Raw genomic sequence first — 21,574 nt, forward strand, 5'->3', positions numbered from 1 at the left:
AGTGAAATTCATCATATTAATAGATGAAAGAAGAAAAATTATAGGATCATATGATTTGGTGCAGAAAATTGTCAAGAAAATTCAGCACTAATCCATGAGTAAAATTATTTGAAGAATAGAATTGAGGAAGACTTCCACAATTTGACAAAAGCATCTCTGAAAAACCTATGGGTAACATTATGCTTACTGGTGAACGCTGAACGCTTTTCCCTTAAGATTGTGAGCAAAGCAAGGATGTTCATTCTTAGCTGTCTTATCCAATATTGGAATAACTTTCAGTATTGGAAGTTATGGCCAATGCAATAAGGCAAGAAATGGAAACAAAAACATAGATATTGGAAAAAGTGAAATAAAACTGTGCCTATTAGCAGATGACATGGTTGCAAAAGAATAAAACTCTTCCAATTTGCAGCTGACATGGAAAATTTCAAATAATCTATAAAAAACATTCTAAAACTCAAGAGTGAGTTTGGCAAGGTCACACAATATAAATTATAAATATAAAATTATTGTATTTCTTTATACTAACAATAAACATGTGAATATTGAAATTAATAATATAATATCATTTATTATTATTTTAACAACAATATATTTACATGTAAATATAAAAAAGTTTAGGACCTCTATGCTAAAACTACAGAACACTGATTAATTCAATGAAGATCTAAATAAATGGAGAGAAATACTGTGTTCAGAGATTAACTCAACAAAGTAAAGATGCCAATTCTAGTCAAATTAATATACAGATATGACAAATTCCTGTAAAAGTAAGAGCAAGACTTTTTGTAGATATAGGCAAGACTTTCATAGAATTCATATGGAAAGCAAAGAAAGTACATAGCTAAAACTTTTTTGTAAAAAATAAAGTAATTGGGAGGAAGTAATTAACCTGATTTTAAGAATTATTATACAGCTACAGTAATCAAGACTGCAGGTTAATTGGCAGATAGACATATATTATAGATTAATGAAAGAGTATATGTATATAGAACCTGGAAAAAGTTCACATAAATATGCCCAACTGATTTTTGAAAAAGGTACAAAAAGCAGTTCAATGAAGGAGGGGTCGTCTTTTAGCCTTTTCAGTAATTGCTGGAACAACTGGATATCAATAGGCAAAAACAAACAAACTCAAGGTAAAACTTCCCCAAAAATTAACTCAGAATTGATCACAGACTTAACTGTAACATGTAAAAATAAAAAACTTTTAGGAATAAACATATAAGAATCCTTCAGAATCCAGGGTGAGGAGAAGAGTTCTTAGCCTTGACATCAAAATCATGACCCATAAAATGACACTTTTGACTCCATCAATATTAAAAACTTTTAGTCAGGTAAATACCTTAATAAGATGACAAAAAGAGAAGCAGCAAAGTGGGAGAAAATATTTGCAAATCACATATATGTCAAGTGACTAGTATCTGGAATGTATAAATAACTCTCAAAACTCAACAGCAAAATCAAAACAAAAACAATCCAAGCAGAAAGTGGGCAAAAGTCGGCATTTAACCTCAGAGAATATACAGATGGTAATGACTACGTGAAAAGATGTTCAACATCATTAGCTATGAGGGAAATGCAAACTAAATCCTAATCAGATATTACAATACACTTATCAGAATGGCTAAAATACAAATGGTAACAATACTAAATGCTCCAAGGATGTGGGAAAACTGGATCACTTATGTATTGTAATGTAAAATGGTACAACTACTCTGGAAAACAGTTTGGGAGTGTTTTAAAAATCTGAAGCTGAAACTACCATATGCTCCCCCTAACTGCACTTTTGGACATTTATTTCAGAAAAATTAAAATTCATATTCATACAAGAACCTGTGATGAATATTCATATTCATAGTAGCTTTATTTATAATAGGCAAAGATTACAACTAACACACATACTCTTCAAGGAGTGAATAGTTAAACAATCTGGTATGTCTATATCATGGAATACTATACAGCAATAAAAACGAACAAACTATTTGTACATACACTCAACCACTTAGATGGATCACAAGATGAATGAAGAAAGCCAATTCTAAAAGGTTATATATTTATAATTCCATTTACAGACCATTCTTAAAATAACACAATTATGGAAAAGGAGAACAGATCAACATTAGTCAAGGTAAAGGAGGTGGTGGTGCTGGAAGAGAAGTGGTTGTGACTAGGAAATGGAACAGGAAGGATCTATGTGGTAATGGAAATATGTATCTTGACTGTATCAATGCGAATACTCTGGTTGTAATATTGTATTGTAGTTCTGCAAGATGTTACCATTGAGGGAAAAAGGGTGCATGGGATCTCTTTTATTTCTTACAACTCTGTGTGGATGTACAATTATCTAAAAATAAAGAGTCTTGATTAAAAAAAACAAACTTACTAATTCATTTGATAATTATTAATCACCAGTAGGTTTTGCTATTCAATATATAAATCCAACTCTTAATTCATATATCAAATTAGCAGAAATGCAATTTTATTTATGAACTTGCTTTTACTTTTAGTAAATGTTTATATTGGATGATTCGATCATCTGCACTGGTGACTCAAATAAGCTAAAAGATATGCGCAGAATGAGGATAATTGAATGTTACTATAAACAGATATTGTGAATAATCAAGAAAGTAAATTGAAAGAAGTTTGGTGATAAAAATCGCGTCATGACTATGGTTATGGGTCAACTGATTTGGTTCATACATGTCTAACACTCCTAATGATGGCAAAAGGAAAAGATCAAACACAACTATTTCATGTGGGAAGAAATAAAATAAGCAACAGTAAAATAAAGCTATGAAAACACAATATTTAACTAGATTTTACTTATTTGACAAGTACTGCTATTAAGAAGTTATAATCTTGTAATAGCAAGTTAATATTCCTAAGAAACAAAGAAATGCCACTAAGTTCATATCATAAAGTACAAGCATTCAGTTCAAGCCATTATTTTATTTTAGATAAAAATTTAAATACCTCAGTTATCTGATGTGTTAGAAGTGGAAAATTAAATTATGTGGTGTATGTGATGTAAATTGAGAATATTCTGCAACAATAATGGTTATTTTGGGGGATGGAATAAAATTGTTATGATGGGTTGGTGGAAGTACTAAGGGGGACTTATAATTTTTATTCTACATGCATCAGTATTTTTGAACTTTTTATCAGTATGTGCTTCTTTTGTGCAGGCTTATTTTAAAAAGAACAAGATGGAAAAATAAAAATGAAACACAAAAAGTAATTGCAAAAAATATGATCATTCCAACCAAGTAAAAATACTAAAATCCTTCATGAGAAAAACCAAGAGAGTGGAAGACAATAATTTCTTCTTAAGGAGAATTAATCATAGAAGAACATTACCTCATATCATACTGGTGTGCTGGAGCTTAGTTTTTGTTCTCATACAAAACCTGAGTGAATACTTTGTAAGAAAAATTCTAAAGAAGCCTTAGCAATAATTACAGTGTGCAAGACCTCACTAGGAGTGACTGCTGATTCCTATTTCCAACAGAGGAAGTACAGATTAGAGCAGAAAAACAAATCACTGGTGCTGGTAATAATGCAGTAATTTAATAGAGTCTAGTGATAAGGGTAGCTACATTTAAAATTGGCTGCAATGACATGATTGTATATCTAGAAAACCCCATTGTCTCAGCCCAAAATCTCCTTAAGCTGATTAGCAACTTCAGCAAAGTCTCAGGATACAAAATTAATGTACAAAAATCACAAGCATTCTTGTACACCAATAACAGACAAACAGAGAGCCAAATCATGAGTGAACTCCCATTCACAATTGCTTCAAAGAGAATAAAATACCTAGGAATCCAACTTACAAGGGATGTGAAGGACCTCTTCAAGGAGAACTACAAACCACTGCTCAATGAAATAAAAGAGGATACAAACAAATGGAAGAACATTCCATGCTCATGGGTTGGAAGAATCAATATCGTGAAAATGGCCATACTGCCCAAGGTAATTTATAGATTCAATGCCATCCCCATCAAGCTACCAATGACTTTCTTCACAGAATTGGAAAAAACTACTTTAAAGTTCATATGGAACCAAAAAAGAGCCCGCATCGCCAAGTCAATCCTAAGCCAAAAGAACAAAGCTGGAGGCATCACACTACCTGACTTTAAACTATACTACAAGGCTACAGTAACCAAAACAGCATGGTACTGGTACCACAACAGAGACATAGATCAATGGAACAGAACAGAGCCCTCAGAAATGATGCCGCATAGCTACAACTATCTGATCTTTGACAAACCTGACAAAAACAAGAAATGGGGAAAGGATTCCCTATTTAATAAATGGTGCTGGGAAAACTGGCTAGCCATATGTAGAAAGCTGCAACTGGATCCCTTCCTTACACCTTATACAAAAATTAATTCAAGATGGATTAAAGACTTATATGTTAGACCTAAAACCATTAAAATCCTACAAGAAAACCTAGGCAATACCATTCAGGACATAGGCGTGGGCAAGGACTTCATGTCTAAAACACCAAAAGCAATGGCAACAAAAGCCAAAATCGACAAATGGGATCTCATTAAACTAAAGAGCTTCTGCACAGCAAAAGAAACTATCATCAGAGTGAACAGGCAACCTACACAATGGGAGAAAATTTTTGCAACCTACTCATCTGACAAAGGGCTAATATCCAGAATCTACAATGAACTCAAACAAATTTACAAGAAAAAAACAAACAACCCCATCAAAAAGTGGGCAGAGGACATGAACAGACACTTCTCAAAAGAAGACATTTATGCAGCCAAAAAACACATGAAGAAATGCTCCTCATCACTGGCCATCAGAGAAATGCAAATCAAAACCACAGTGAGATACCATCTCACACCAGTTAGAATGGCCATCATTAAAAAATCAGGAAACAACAAGTGCTGGAGAGGATGTGGAGAAATAGGAACACTTTTACACTGTTGGTGGGACTGTAAACTAGTTCAACCATTGTGGAAGTCAGTGTGGCGATTCCTCAGGGATCTCGAACTAGAAATACCATTTGACCCAGCCATCCCATTACTGGGTATATACCCAAAGGACTATAAATCATGCTGCTATAAAGACACATGCACACGTATGTTTATTGCGGCACTATTCACAATAGCAAAGAGTTGGAACCAACCCAAATGTCCAACAACGATAGACTGGATTACGAAAATGTGGCACATATACACCATGGAATACTATGCAGCCATAAAAAATGATGAGTTCGTGTCCTTTGTAGGGACATGGATGAAACTGGAAAACATCATTCTCAGTAAACTATCGCAAGGACAAAAAACCAAACACCGCATGTTCTCACTCATAGGTGGGAATTGAACAATGAGAACTCATGGACACAGGAAGGGGAACATCACGCTCCTGGGACTGTTGTGGGGTGGGGGGAGGGGGGAGGGACAGCATTAGGAGATACACCTAATGCTAAATGACGAGTTAATGGGTGCAGGAAATCAACATGGCACATGGATACATATGTAACAAACCTGCACATTGTGCACATGTACCCTAAAACCCTAAAGTATAAAAAAAAAAAAAAAAAAAATTGGCTGCAGTTTCACCTTGATATTTTACTTTTTTTTTTTCTATGAAGAGAAGCCATAAGCATGAGTTTTTACAAATCTGGGCAAGGACATACCAGTTACTGTTTGATTCCATTTAGCAAAAGTGTTTTCTGACAATCAGATTTCTGTATTTCCTTAGGTATAACTACTTTATGAAAGGTTTCTGTAGAACCAAAATATAAAGACAAATCTGTTTTCCCACTCTGTAATAACATCTGGTCAAATAACCACTTTCCTGTAGACTAGAGCATTGCTGCATATTGGTTAAGTCTGTTGGCTGAGTTTGGGCAACATAAATTCCTGGAACAATAGTGACTCTCTAAATCTCAAGGTTTGTAGGGAAAGCTGTTTTGGGCAAGAAAGAAAGAAGGAGGTTACTGTGCACATTCAGAAAAAGCCAAACCCAAAGAGCAGCAACAAGAGCAACAACAATAAAACTAAAGCAAGTTTTTTTCTCTGACGGGTCTTTATGCACTTCAGATATCATAGCTAACTATTTTCAGTTTGGAAAATAAGAAAGCCAATTCTCCAAGAACTGTGCCAAAATAGAGGAAACAATTTGTTCTTTATAAGTAATAATAATAAAAAATAAAAAATAGATTGCAGTAGGTAAAACAAAAAACTTTCTATATTTTCCCCTCAACCCCCGCCCATCCCTTCCCTCTTGCCTTTCTTTCTTCCTTCCTTTCTTTTTTTGAGACAGGAACTTGCTCCATAGCCCAGGCTGGAGTGTAGTGGCGCGATCTGAGTTGACTGTAGTCTCAACCTCCCAGGCTCAAGTGATCCTCCCGTCTCAGCTTCCCAGGTAGCTGGAACTACAGGCATGAGCCACAATGCCCAGCTATTTTGTTTTTCTTATTTGAAATTTCTATTCTTTTTATTTACAACAATTAATCTTTTGTCTGACAGGTCAGTTATAGTAAAATTGTATTTTTATAAAACTGCTCAAGTGACAAAGACCTAAATCTCAAAGGGAAAAAATCATTCATTTAGAAACCAAAATGACTGCTACCAACAAGTCTGCTATACCATGTAGGGACACAGGAAGTTGGGGGAATAAATGTGACACTATAAACTGATAAATCCATGTGCAAATGCAGGGATGTGTGCAATGAAAATTGAGTTGATGGTCCCTACAGCTGTTTGATCTTTCTGAAGACAGATTTTTTATGAAGATTAAATGAGAGCATATATTACATTTTTTATTCTATCTAAAAACAATGGTATAGTTACCATTTTAAATGGTACATTTACAGTGAGACTTCATAGCAATATATATTACATCTAGGGTAAGATATAGTGTCCTTTTCTCCCAGAGGGTGTTCTAACTGTAACTATAATTATTTGTCTTGAAGCTAATTGCCTATCAGGTTTACTTGTATGTCAAGTCGCTTATATGCATGCCGACATGCATATTTTTGCGGTTATTTTTGACAGAAAGTGGCTGGCACGTGGTCATGTTAAGAGCCATAAAGATGGCCAGTGAGAAAGGATAAGGGGTGAAAGCCACAATCCCAAAGGACTTCTTGTGCAGGCTTTGCTTTAGGACTTTGATTATTTCATGCTTGCATCTACCCTTTGAAATGCGCCTCCTGGTCTCTGATTCTAACAATGCTATTTCTACAATCTCTAGTTTGTTCCCTGTGAATTCATGTTCCAGCTAATTCAAATCAAGCAGCCATCACCAATGTTCAAACAAGTTGTCTAGGGCAACCACTTACCTTCCTACACTGGCAATTAAACCCTTCAGTTGAGACCACTAATTTGCACTTGAGAAACCTAGAATTTATCTTGCTCAAATGAGTTCTCATTTTTAGGTTTCAGGGTGTTGACACCACCTCCTCTATCACTTCTCTACTCCTCACCCCTTTCCTCCACAATAACTGAAGTTTAATAGGTGCCACATTATGGAAGCTTAATAAATCATTCTTGGATGAATGAATGAATTCAAATATCCTATATACTAATATTTTGAGAATTATTGAATTGTGTCACTGTAACTTTTTTGATTGAAATTACCTTAAGAATATCATAAACATTTCAAATGTTGCAAAACAATAAATAAATTAAAAGTAAGTCTTCCTTCTAAGCCAACTCAGAAACTATTCTCTTATATATTTTGCACTCATAGCCAAAACATATAAAAGTACATATGTACATATTCAGCCATAAAAAGACATGAAACAATGGCATTCGCAGCAACCTGGATGGAATTGGAGATGATTATTCGAAGTGAGGTAACTCAGGAATGGAAAACTAAACATCATGTGTTCTCACTCATAACTGGGAGCTAAGCTATGAGGATGCAAAGACATAAGAAAGATACAATGGACATCGGAGACTTGGGAGAAATGGTGGGAAGTGAGTGAGGGATGAAAGGCTACAAATTGGGTACAGCGTATACTGCTCGGGTGATGGGTGCACCAAAATCTCACAAATCACCACTAAAGCATTGACTCATGCAATCAAACACCACCTGTTGCCCCAAAACCTATGGAAGTAAAAAATTATATATGTACATATTCATACTATTTTACCATTTTTTATCCAGGAGATTATATTCTATACATAGTTTTATACCTTAATTTTTATTTAACAATAAATCTTACAAATTGCTTATATCATCACATATAATGAATGAGCATGTTACTCATTCTTTTCTACAACTGGATAGTATTTTAATGATGAAATGTGTCATAGTACTTGAATTATACTTTTAGAAGTAGAATGCAGGGAGAAAATGAGTAAGGTAATTCTCAGGCTTACAAAATCACAAACTACCAATGTTCAAAAGATTTTTTTGTTGTTGTTTTCAAGTGACCTTGAGAATCTGGATAAAAGATACCAGAAAAAAAGAATAAAAAAGAACAACACTAAAAGCAAAAGAAAGTCAGACAAAAAGATTCTTTTTATATCTAAATCTCTAGAAAATAAACTTCTGCTTTATCTTTTCCATAACTTATTCTTCTGGCAAGTAATGAGATGTGTTAAAATACGACTTCATCTAGAGACTGGGAACAGGGAATTACTAATGATGGAAGAAGAAGGGAGAGGCAGAGGTCGAAGGTCACAGTGACACATACAGACCTAACAAGAGGAAGCTGTTTGATTTCATGTCAACCAGCATTTCGTGAGCAATTACTCAGGCAAGATGCTTACTTGCTTTTAATCTAGAAAGACAAATGACAATTCTACACAACATATGCTTAGTCCCAGGTGAGTAATTATAGACTGTAATTGTTAAAGGAGTGTGCTGAAAATATTAATGCTTTAGGTAGCTTCCTTCTTATGCCAAAGGGAAATACTAGTTAGCTTTTAGTGGTCTGCTTCTATCAAGGAGGATTTGATGGTGCTAGATAGGAGAATATCTCTTTAGGATAATAATCCTAGACAGGCTAATATATCAGATATGCCTCAGCAATCTCTAAGCAACAGTTACATTATTTATTATTCATATAAATCCTGAGTGTTAGTGATCTATGCACCTTGACAAAATGAGAGATTTGAAAGAATTCTAAAGAAGTAAACCTTTTCAAAGAATGTTTTACTAATGAACCATTCTAGATATAACCAGAAGTCTACACACAGTACTTCATAAATTATATGTTTTTAAATTCTACTATCATATGTGATTTTGTAATTTTTTTTTTAGACTATGGTATAGTGGGAGAGCATGGTTTGGGATCTTAGATAAACTTGCTTCATATCTCAATTCTACCATTCAGTGGTTAAACCATTTCTGTGAAATTTCTTTTGTCTTCAGTTTTTCTCAGTGTTGTTGTGAGGAATAAATGGGTAATTTGGATGAGAGTTTTGTTTTACTTAAAAAAATAACAGGTTCCCAGGCAAGATGGCTGAATAGGAATGGCTCCGGTCTACAGCTCCAAGAGATATCAGTGCAGAAGGCGGGTGATCACTGCATTTTCAACTGAGGTCCCTGGTTCATTTCATTGGGACTGGTTAGACAGTGGGTGCATTGCACAGAGGGCGAGCAGAAGCAGGGTGAGGCATTGTCTCACCTGGGAAGCACAAGGGGTCAGGGAACTCCCTCCCATAGCCAAGGGAAGCCATGAGGGACCCTGCCATGAGGGATGGTGCTATCCAGCCCAGATACTATGCTTTTCCCACAGTCTTTGCAACCCACAGACCAGGAGATTCCCTTGGGTGCCTACACCACAAGGGCCCTGGGTTTCAAGCACAAAACTGGGCAGCTGTTTGGGCAGACACCGAGCTAGCCGTAGGAGTTTTTTTTCATACCCCAGTGGTGCCTGAAATGCCAGTGAGACAGAACTGTTCATTCCCCTGGAAAGGGGGCTGAAGCCAGGGAGCCAGGTGGTCTTGCTCAGCGGATCTCACCACCACAGAGCCCCAGCAAGTTAAGATGCACTGTCTTGAAATTCTCGCTGCCAGCACAGCAGTCTGAAGTTGACCTGGGATGCTCGAGCTTGGTGGGTGGAGGGGTGTCTGCCATTGTCGAGGCTTGAGTAGGCAGTTTTCCCCTCACAGGGTAAACAAAGCCACTGGGAAGTTTGAACTGGGTGGGGCCTACTGCAACTAGGCAAAGCTACTGTAGCCAGACTGCCTCTCTAGATTCCTCCTTTCTGGGAAGGGCATCTCTGAAAGAAAGGCAGCAGCCCCAGTCAGGAGCTTATAGATAAACGTCCCATCTCCCTGGAACAGAGCACCTGGGAGAAGGGGCGGCTGTGGACACAACTTCAGCAAACTTAAACCTTCCTGCCTGCTGGCTCTGAAGAGAGCATCAGATCTTCCAGCATAGCACTTTAGCTCTGCTAAGAAACAGACTGGGAGACACCTCCTAGCAGGGGTTGACAGACACCTCATACAGGAGAGCTCCAGCTGGCATCTGGTGGATGCCTCTCTGGGATGTAGCTTCCAGAGGAAGGAACAGGCAGCATTCTTTGCTGTTCTGCAGACTCCACTGGTGATACCCAGCCAAACAGGGTCTGGAGTGGACCCACAGCAAACTCCAGCAGATCTGCAGAAGAGAGGCCTGACTGTTAGAAGGAAAACTAACAAACAGAAAGCAATAGCATCAACATCAACAAAAAGAATGACTACACAAAACCTCCATCTGAAGGTCACCAACAGCAAAGAGCAAAGGTACATAAATCCATGAAGATGAGGAAAAGCCCATGCAAAAAGCCTGAAAATTCCAAAAACCAGAATGCCTCTTCTCCTCCAAAGGATCGCAACTCCTCACCAGCAAGGGAACAAAACTGGATGGAGAATGAGTTTGATGAATCGACAGAAGTAGGCTTCAGAAGGTGGGTAATAACAAACTCCTCTAAGGTAAAGGAGCATGTTCTAACCCAATGCAAAGAAGCTAACGCCTTGATAAAAGGTTAGAGGAAATGCTAACTAGAATAACCAGTTTAGAGAAGAGCATAAATGAGCTGATGGAGCTGAAAAACACAGCACGAGAACTTCATGAAGCAAACACAAGAATCAATAGCTGAACTGATCAAGTGGAGGAAAGGATATCAGAGATTGAAGATCAACTTAATGAAATAAAGCATGAAGGCAAGACTAGAGAAAAAAGAACAAAAAGGAACAAACAAAGCATCCAAGACATATGGGAATATGTGAAAAGACTGAACTACATTTGATTGGTGTACGTGAAAGTGATGGGGAGAATGGAACCAGTTGGAAAACACACTTCAGGATATTATCCAGGAGAACTTTCCCAACCTAGCAAGACAGGCCAACATTCAAATTCAGAAAATACAGAGAACACCACAAACATACTCCTAGAGAAGAGTAACCCCAAGACACTTAATCATCAGATTCACAAAGGTTGAAATGAAGGAAAAAATGTTAAGGGCAGCCAGAGAAAGAGGTTGTGTTACCCAGAAAGGGAAGCCCATCAGACCAACTGCAGATCTCTCTGCAGAAACCCTACAAGCCAGAAGAGAGTGGGGGCCAATATTCAACATTATTAGAGAAAATAATTTTCAACCCAGAATTTCATATCCAGCCAAACTAAGCTTCATAAATGAAGGAGAAATAAAATACTTTACAGTCAAACAAATACTGAGGGATTTTGTCATACCAGGCCTTATAAGAGCTCCTGAAGGAAGCAATAAATATGGAAAGGAAAAACTGGTACCAACCATAGCAAAAACAAACCAAATGTAAAGACCATCGACACTATGAAGAAACTGCATCAACTAATGGGCAAAATAACCAGCTAGCATCATAATGACAGGATTAAATTCACACATAACATATCAAAGTTAAATGTAAATGGGTTAAATGCCCCAATTAAAAGACACAGACTAGCAAATTGGATAAAGAGTCAAGACCCATTGGTGTGCTGTATTCAGGAGACCCATCTCATATGCGAAGACACACATAGGCTCAAAAAAAGGGATGGAGGAAGGTTTATCAAGCAAATGGAAAACAAAACAAAAGCAGGGGTTGCAATCCTAGTCTCTGAAAAAACAGACTTTAAACCAACAAAAATCAAAAAAGACAAAGAAGCCCATTACATAATGGTAAAGGGATCAATGCAACAAGAAGAGCTAACTGTCCTAAATATATATGCACCTAATACAGGAGCACCCAGATTTGTAAAGCAAGTTCTTAGAGAGACCTAAAAGTGACTTAGCCTCCCACTCAATAACAGTGGGAGACTTTAACACCCCACTGTCAATATTAGACAGATCAAAGAGACAGAAAGTTAACAAGGCTATTCAGGACTTGAACTCAGCTCTGGACCTAGTGAACCTAATAGACATATACAGAACTCTCCACCCAAAATCAACAGAATATACATTATTCTCAGCACCACATCACACTTATTCTATAAGTGACCACATAATTGGAAGTAAAACACTCCTCAGCAAATGCAAAATAATGGAAATCATAACAAACAGCCTCTCAGACCACAGTGCTATCAAATGAGAACTCAAGATTAAGAAACTCACTCAAAACCACACAACTGCATTGAAACTCAACAACCTGCTCCTGAGTGACTACTGGGTAAGTAAAAAAATTAAGGCAGAAACAAATAAGTTCTTTGAAATCAATGATAACAAAGACACAACATACCAGAATCCCTGGGACAAAGCTAAAGCAGTATTTAGAGGGAAATTTATAGCACTAAATGCCCACAGAAGAAAGCAGGAAAGATCTAAAATCGACATTCTAACATCAAAATTAAAAGAACTAGAGAAGCAAGAGCAACCAAATTCAAAAGCTAGCACAAGACAAGAAATAACTAAGATCAAAACAGAATTGAAGGAGATAGAGACATGAAAAACCCTTCAAAAAGTCAATGAATTCATGAGCTGGATTTTTGAAAAGACTGGCAAAATAGATGGACCACTAGCCAAACTAATAATGAATAAAAGAGGGAAGAATCAAATAGACACAATAAAAAATGATAAAGGGGAGATCACCACTGATCCCACAGAAATACAAACTACCCTCAGAGAATACTAGAAACACCTCTATGCAAATAAACTAGAAAATCTAGAAGAAATTGATAGATTCCTGGACGCATACACTTTCCCAAGATTAAACCAAGAAGAAGTCAAATCCCTGAATAGACCAATAACAAGTTCTGAAATTGAGGCAGCAATTAATAGCCTAGCAACAAATAAAAGCCCAGGACTAGAGAGATTCACAGCCAAATTATACCAGAGGTACAAAGAGGAGCTGGCACCATTCCTTCTGAAACCATTCCCAATAATAAAAAAAGAGGGACTTCCAGTGAAATCCCATCTCTACTAAAAATACAAAAAATTAGCTGGGCATGGTGGTGGGCGCCTGTAGTCTCAGCTACTTGGGAGGCAGAGGCAGAAGAATGGCATGAACCCGGGAGGTGGAGCTTGCAGTGAGCTGAGATTGTGCCACTGCATTCCAGCCTGGGCAACAGAGTGAGACTACTTCTCAAAAAAAAAAAAAAAAAAAAAAGAGGGACACCTCCTAAATCATTTTTATGAGGCCAGCATCATCCAGAAAGAAAAACCTGGCAGAGACACAACAAAAAAGGAAATTTCAGGCCAATATGCTGATGAACATCAATGTGAAAATCCTCAATAAGATACTGGCAAACCAAATCCAGCAGCACTTTAAAAAGCTTATCCACCATGATCAAGTTGGCTTCATCTGTGGGATGCAAGGCTCATTCAACATATGCAAATCAATAAACATAATCCATCACATAAACAGAACCAAAGACAAAAACCACATGATTATCTCAATAGAGGCAGAAAAGGCTTTCAATACAATTCAACACCCCTTCACGCTAAAAACTCTCAATAAATTAGGTATTGATGAAACATATCTCAAAATAATAAGAGCTATTTATGACAAACCCACAGCCAATGTCATACTGAATGGGCAAAAGCTGGAAGCATTCCCTTTGAAAACCGGCACAAGAAAAGGATGCCCTCTCTCACCACTCCTATTCAACATAATATTGGAAGTTATGGCCAGGGCAATCAGGTAAGAGAAAGAAATAAAGGTTATTCAAATAGGAGGAGAGGAAATCAAATTATCTCTGTTTGCAGATGACATGATTGTATATTTAGAAAACCCCATCATCTCAGCCCAAAACTCCTTAAGCTGATAAGCAACTTCAGCAAAGTCTCAGGATACAAAATCAATGTGCAAAAATCACAAGCATTCCTATACATCAATAATAGAAAAACAAAGCCTAATCATGAGTAAATTCCCATTCACAATTGCTACAAAGAGAATAAAAAATCTAGGAATAAACTTACAAGGATGTGAAGGACCTCTTCCAGGGGAATTACAAACCATCACTCAAGGAAATAAGAGAGGACAAAAACAAATGGAAAAACATTCCATGGTTATTGATAGGAAGAATCAATATAGTGAAAATGGCCATACTGCCCAAAGTAATTTGTAGATTCAATGCTATGCTGAACAAGCTACCATTGACTTCCTTCACAGAATTAGAGAAAACTACTTTAAAGTTCATATAGAACCAAAAAAGAGCCCACATTGCCAAGACAATCCTAAGCAAAAAGAACAAGCTGGAGGCATCATGCTACCTGACTTCAAACTATACTACAAGGCTACAGTAACCAAAACAGCATGGTACTGGTACCAAAACAGATATGTAGACCAATGGAACAGAACAGAGGCATCGGAAATAACGCCACACATCTACAACCATCTGATCTTTGAAAAACCTGACAAAAACAAGCAATGGGGAAAGGATTCCTTAATTTAATAAATGGTTGTATTGGGAAACCTGGCTAGCCATATGAAGAAAACTGAAACTAGACCCCTTCCTTACACCTTATACAAAAATTAACTCAAGATGGATTAAAGATTTAAATGTAAGACCTAAATCCATAAAAACCCTAGAAGAAAACCTAGGCAATACCAGTCAGGTCCTAGGGATGGGCAAAGACTTCATGACTGAAACACCAAGAGCAACTGCAACAAAAGTCAAAATTGACAAATGAGATCTAATTAAACTAAAGAGCTTCTGCACAGCAAAAGAAACTATCATCAGTGAACAGACAACATACAGAATGGGAGAAAATTTTTGCAATCTATTCATCTGACAAAGGGCTAATATCCAGAATCTACAAGGAACTTAAAACATATTTACAAGAAAAAAACAACCCCATCAAGTAGTGAGCATAGTATATGAACAGACACTTTTCAAAAGAAGACATTTATGTGGCCAACACACATATGAAAAAAAGTTCATCATCACTGGTCGTTAGAGAAATGCAAATTAAAACCACAATGAGATGCCATCTCATGCCAGTTAGAAGTGATCATTAAAATGTTAGGAAACAACAGATGCTGGAGAGGATGTCGAGAAATAGGAATGCTTTTACACTGTTGGTGGGAGTGTAAATTAGTTCAACCATTGGGGAAGGCAGAGCGGTGATTCCTCAAGGATCTAGAACCAGGAATACCATTTGATCCAGCAATCCCGTTACTGGTTATATACCCAAAGGATTATAAATCATCCTACTATGAAGACACTTGCACACATACGTTTATTGCAGTACTATTCACAATAGCAAAGACTTGGAACCAACCCAAATGCCCATCAATGTTAGACAGGATAAAGAAAATGTGGCATATATATACACCATGGAATACCATGCAGCCATAAGAAAGAATGAGTTCATTTCTTTGCAAGGACATGGATCAAGCTGGAAAGCATCATTCTCAGTAAACTAACACAGGAACAGAAAACCAAACACTGCATGTTCTCACTCCTAAGTGGGAGCTGAACAATGAGAACATGTGGGCACATGGAGGGAAACATCACACACTGGGGCCTGTTGGGGAGTTGGGGGCAAAGGGAGGGAGAGCATTAGGAGAAATACCTAATGTAGATGATGGGTTGATGGGTGCAGCAAACCACCACGGCACATGTAGACCTATGTAAGAAACCTGCATGTTCTGCACTTGTATCCCAGAATTTAAGTATAATAAAAACAAAAACAAAACACAAACTTATTATCTTAAAAGTATATATATATAATCAAACATACACTTGATAATTATACTAACCAATTATTTAATATTAATATTCTTAATATCTACTTAATATTATAGACCTCAATTATATTCTATCATATTAATAGCATTGATTACTCATCTATTATGTGTAACATCAAAAATATATTTGACATTATTTCTGAAACTTTAAATTGAAACTTTTGGCACAAGTTAAAGTTGGCATAGTAAATAGTAAGAAAACTAATTTCGCTTTCACACCTATTTCCATGAATATGGTTTGCTTCAACATCTGTACACCCATGGTATTAGAAAATATTAATAAATAATTTAATTCTGGTTACAATTTTAGGTACCACATATAAGCAGATGTTGTTTACATAATTTGTTCCTGCAGTCTTTTAATATTTCAGTTAGAGTCACTATTCTTCAGTAGTGGGCTGTCTTTTTCTGGATCAGTATCTGGTATGTAATTTGCTTAAATCACTCTCTACAACTCAAAAATAACCATCAGTTTTGACCACTATGTATCTTCCTTAGAGCCCATCTTTGAATAAAACATGATGAAGTCATGGCTTTGGTAGATTTGATTTACACATGTAATCCATAAATGATGTAGCTAAGAAGCCAAGAATGTTTTAAAAAATGATTAGCAAGAATCATTATAGTGTTCAAGAAATGATGCCCAGTTGGAAATGGATATGTTTTTTATTTTCAACATTGAAACTGAATTCAGCATGCAGTCCAAAGACAGATCACAGTTAACTATAGTGCCACCCAGATGTTTACTTAAGTAATACACATTCACATTTCCTTAAGTAATACACCCACACACACACGTTTACTTAATACACACACACACACACACACACACACATGCATTAAGAACACCCTTGCTGAAAGCAGTAGAAATTATGGATTTTATTAAATCTTGACCCTCATGTGCACAACATTTTGATATTCCTTGTGACATAATGGGAAGTAAGCATAAAGCATTTTGCCTGGCTGCTGAAGTATGATGACTATCTTGAGACAATGCACTTATATGATTGTATCAGTTGTGAGCTGAGCTAATTGCTTTTTCATGGAACAACATTGCTACTTGAAAGAACAATGAACTGATGAACTATGGTTATTCAGATTTGAAATTAGGTAGAGTAGCCAATGAGACATGAAAAAAAAAAAACTCTAATAATGAGTTTTAGAAAAAGTTGTCTTTGCTACTGGAAAAATGATACCCTAATAGTTGCTTTTCTTCCTCTGGACATTGTCCCCCCTACATGTGATGCTGGAACTGTGACAACCATTTCTTAAGGCAGAATGTAGCTTACCTGAGGATGAAGCTGACATCATCCTAAGTAGTACACTGCTGGTGTACTGAGTTGACAGGATTGTGGTAGCAGGGTAACTATTCCACTATTATCAGGTCACTAATTTATCCATTTATTTACCAAACATTTGTTGAGTGCTGATTACATGCCAGGTACAGGGGAAAATGGCAGAGTTCCTCACCTCCTGGAGATTACATTCTAATAGGAAAGACAGAGAATGAAATTGTACTTAGATTCATGAGAATTCAGAGTACTATGAAAATGTGATCTATCTTGGGGCATAGTGAATGCTTTTCTGAGAAAATGTGAAGTATAAGCTAAACATTAAATATGAGTAAGAGTTGTCTTGGATAAAGTATAGGGAAGAGTTTACAGAAAGGAAAATGTGTTTGAAGCTGAGAAAGCAAGTAGCATGTGCTAGGGATTTGGGGGAATTGAGGAAGGCCAGTATGCCTGGGGCACAACTGACAAGGAATGGCAGATGGAGAGGCTGGAAAAGCCATTGGCCCTGTGATTGTAGAATGTTATGGGCCAAATCAAGAATTTTGAACTTTATCTTAGAAATATGCAAGTGTATTGAGGTTTTAAATCTGGGGCTTGACATGTTCAGATTAGCATTTTTGAAAGATCATCCTGGCTGTAATGCGGAGAATAGGTTGTATTGAAACCGAATTAGAAGCCAAGACCTCAGTGAAGTGTCACACAGCTGTCCAGGAGAGAGATTAAGTGGCTTTAAGTGGGTCAGTGGCAGTGGTGTGGAAACATATGGAAATACCACCTAGTCAGAAATGCAGGGAATAGAGAATGTGAAGCTCGAGTGAAGTCCTGAAGAGCGCCTAAGAGGTGGCTAGGATAAAAGATAATGAAAAATTACTGACAAACTTCCTGCTTTGGGGGATGGTGCAGGGAAACGAGCATACATAAAATGCTGCAGATCAAGTCCCAGATGAAAATTTCTGAACTTTTCATCATATTTTGTAATTTTTGATACTTTTATACATCCGTGATTTTGCTCAACTATACTTCCTCTTCTTTCCAAAGGAAATATTTTAAGATAGCTATTGCCAGAAATTAATAGTGGCCACTGAAATATTTTCATACGACAAATGGCTTACAAACTTATAATCTTTTATGTGATTAAATTTAAGTCATGAAAATACATGGTTAAGTGGATATAACTGTATGATTCTACTACTTCTAGCCTTCTATGCTTTCTCATGTAAGGTACCACAATTGATTAAAACAAGAATCATTTATTCAGAGCTCTCTGACGTGCTAAGATATCCCTTGAATATTTTTAAGAAATTCAAAGGAAATCATGCATCAAAGACAATTACGCATTTTTGTGTGCTTATTTCTGTTAACTCCTGAATAGCTTTAGTTTAACTGTAAGTTAAAGGATCTGTATTTAAATACTTTCTGACTTCTGGGCCAGTAATTAAAGATCTCTTATTTTATTCATCTTAGATAAATAATAACAAATAGCACTTGAATTCTCAGAAACTGAAAACACTTTATTGTGAGAATAGTTTTTAATTAATCAGGCTATTTTACAAATAGAAGATAAATTCTTAATGAAAGTAATCATGTGATATGTATTCCTTTTCTATTTTTAATTTAAAAAAAATATTTAGAGGCAGTTTTACTTTGCCACCCAGGCTGGAGTACAGTGGTGAAATCACTGCTCACTGTAGCCTCGAACTCCTGGATTCAGGTAATTCTCTCACCTCCACTTCTTGAGTAGCTCAGACTGTAGGCCCAACTAAGTTTTTTAATTTTTATTTTTTGCAGACATGAGGGTCTTGCTGTGTTGCCCAGGCTGGTCTCAAAATCCCGGCCTCAAGTGATTCTCCTGCCTTTACCTCCCAAAGTGCTGGGATTATAGGTATGAGCCACTGTGCCTGCCCTTGTATTTCAGTTCCTTTCCATCGGAAGGAATGAAGATCTCTGGTTTCTCTCTGAAGCTTTAACAGTATTAAGTGATCCAAGTTATATATAGTTATTTTATTTAGAAATTTAAATATTGTCCCTTGCATAAATTTAAAAAATTGACTTTAAAGCAAATCTTACATTATTTCTTTAATAAATTACGTCATTTAAAAATAATAATTATATGGAACATTGTATACTCAGATCAGAAAGTTGTTACGTATTGTTGTCCCAAAATTTGCAAAATTTTTACATCTAATATCTTAGAAATTATAAAATATTTTCTCAATGCAATCTTAAACATGATTTGTTAAAACTTTAAATAAATCAAGGTTAAATAAAAAATTGCACCCATTGGAATGGCTACATTTCTCACCATAAATTATTCTTTCTTATAGGGAAAGGTTCCATTGGAATTCTAACTTAGAGAAAGATATTTTACTCTAGAACTCCAAAGCATAAACTAATATTCATACAGTAAACAGAATCATGAGTTAATCCATTTAATAAAAATATATTTTTGTTTTTCAACCTTTCAAATGAGACTGAGATATTTCCACCTTCCTTCCTTCCATCTCTTTGCTTTGCTTAATCTCCTAGGGATGAGAGGAATTGAATATACTTCATGCCCATCTTTATAATAATAAGGCTCCTTTTCTTCTGAGTTCTACCTTATTATGTATGTTATCCCATTAGATTCTGGCCCTTTGGTGGCCCTGGAATTACTATTTGCTTTCTGTCCCTGAAGGTGCATCACAATATCAATTAGTCTAGCAGTATCCTCATGTTTTCTCCAGGACAGTGCAATTTAAGCGTCCTGTTTTATCTCTCTGGGATTTTTGTCTTCTCTGAGAATTTATTCTAAAATTTCTCACTATCTGGTCAATTCTTAGAATGTTTTCTGAAATAACTTTTACTTTTTTACCCCACATCTTTCCTTCAGAAATTGGTCTAATTAACAAACATCACCATTATAGCAAACAACACAATAGCTAAATACCACCTTTTGCCATTTATTTTCAATGCTACAACTTTTGCCCAAGCTTCTATCATATCTTGCCTGGATTATTGCAATAGTCTCCTAACTGGCCTCTTTTTTTTGAACACCACTCTCATGATACCATTCTCTGCATATTATGAAGTTTGCACTCCAGGAACTCATTTCCCTTTGAAGAAAACTCCTGTAAAAAACTGCCCATTCTGCAAACTGAGTGCTCATTAGGTCTTGTTGAAAGACAAGTCTTGGCTTGGAGGGGTGGCTCACGCTTGTAATTTCAGCACTTTGGGAGGCCGAGGCGAGCGGATCACCTGAGGCCAGGAGTTCGAGACCAGCCTGGCCAACATGGCGAAACCCCATCAATACTAAAAATACACACACACACAAAAATTAGCCGGGCATGGTGGCAGATGCCTGTAATCCCAGCTACTCAGGAGGCTGAGGCAAGAGAATCACTTGAACCTGGGAGGCAGAGGTTGCAGTGAGCAGAGGTCATGCCATTGCCCTCCAGCCTGGGTGACAAGAGCGAAACTAAAAAAGACAAATATTAATAAAAGAGACAACAGAATTCTTAAATCTCTTAAAAATATTGGTCCTGGATGTGAATTATAACGCTTTAAAAAGAATAGAAGAAATAAAATCCAAAGAGACAAAGAAGCAAAACCTTTAGCAATCTAATAAAATTGTCTATTGCTGAGAAATGATGACAGTACCTTGATCAAGCAGCTGTGAAACTCTTAGAAATGACGTGCTTTGGTGTGAGCCAAGTGTTCCAGAAGTGTGGGAAAAGGGCTGAATTGTAAAGAGCAAATGGCGACCCCATTTTCCTTTGATATGGTTTTCCCAGGGTAAAAGTTCTACTAAATAGGCAAAAGCCTTTTATGCCACATTTCTAAATACCACTTCCTCTCTCCCTCTCTTCTTCGCCTCCCTCTATCTCTTCATGTCATGCTTTTTCCCTGCCTTTTTGCTTTTTCCTTCTTTTTGAAAAACAAAAACAAAACAAACGAAAAACCAAAAATGTAATACCATTAGGGACCAAGCAGTGTTCTAGGTGCTAGGGATACAAAAATGATTAATGAGATTTATGTTGAGTAAATCCATACATACACATACAAACTATAGATGCTAAAGCTGGGAACAAGCTTGAAGATAATTGTCATTGAATTTCCATATTACAGCTGATGATTTTGAGCCTCTTAAAATTGAATGTCTAAGATCACTTATTGAATTAAATGGTGAAAATGTGGTAC

At 36.5% G+C, this 21,574-nt stretch overlaps 1 protein-coding gene across 2 annotated transcripts in view; it reads right to left on the reverse strand.

Moving 5' to 3' along the window:
* XIRP2 (xin actin binding repeat containing 2) overlaps positions 1-21,574 on the reverse strand; it is a 370,218-nt gene that overhangs the window by 152,313 nt on the left and 196,331 nt on the right. The gene's annotated exons all lie outside the window — the stretch shown is intronic.

This window comes from Symphalangus syndactylus, chromosome 9 (assembly GCF_028878055.3).
Source record: "Symphalangus syndactylus isolate Jambi chromosome 9, NHGRI_mSymSyn1-v2.1_pri, whole genome shotgun sequence".
NCBI lineage: Eukaryota > Metazoa > Chordata > Mammalia > Primates > Hylobatidae > Symphalangus > Symphalangus syndactylus.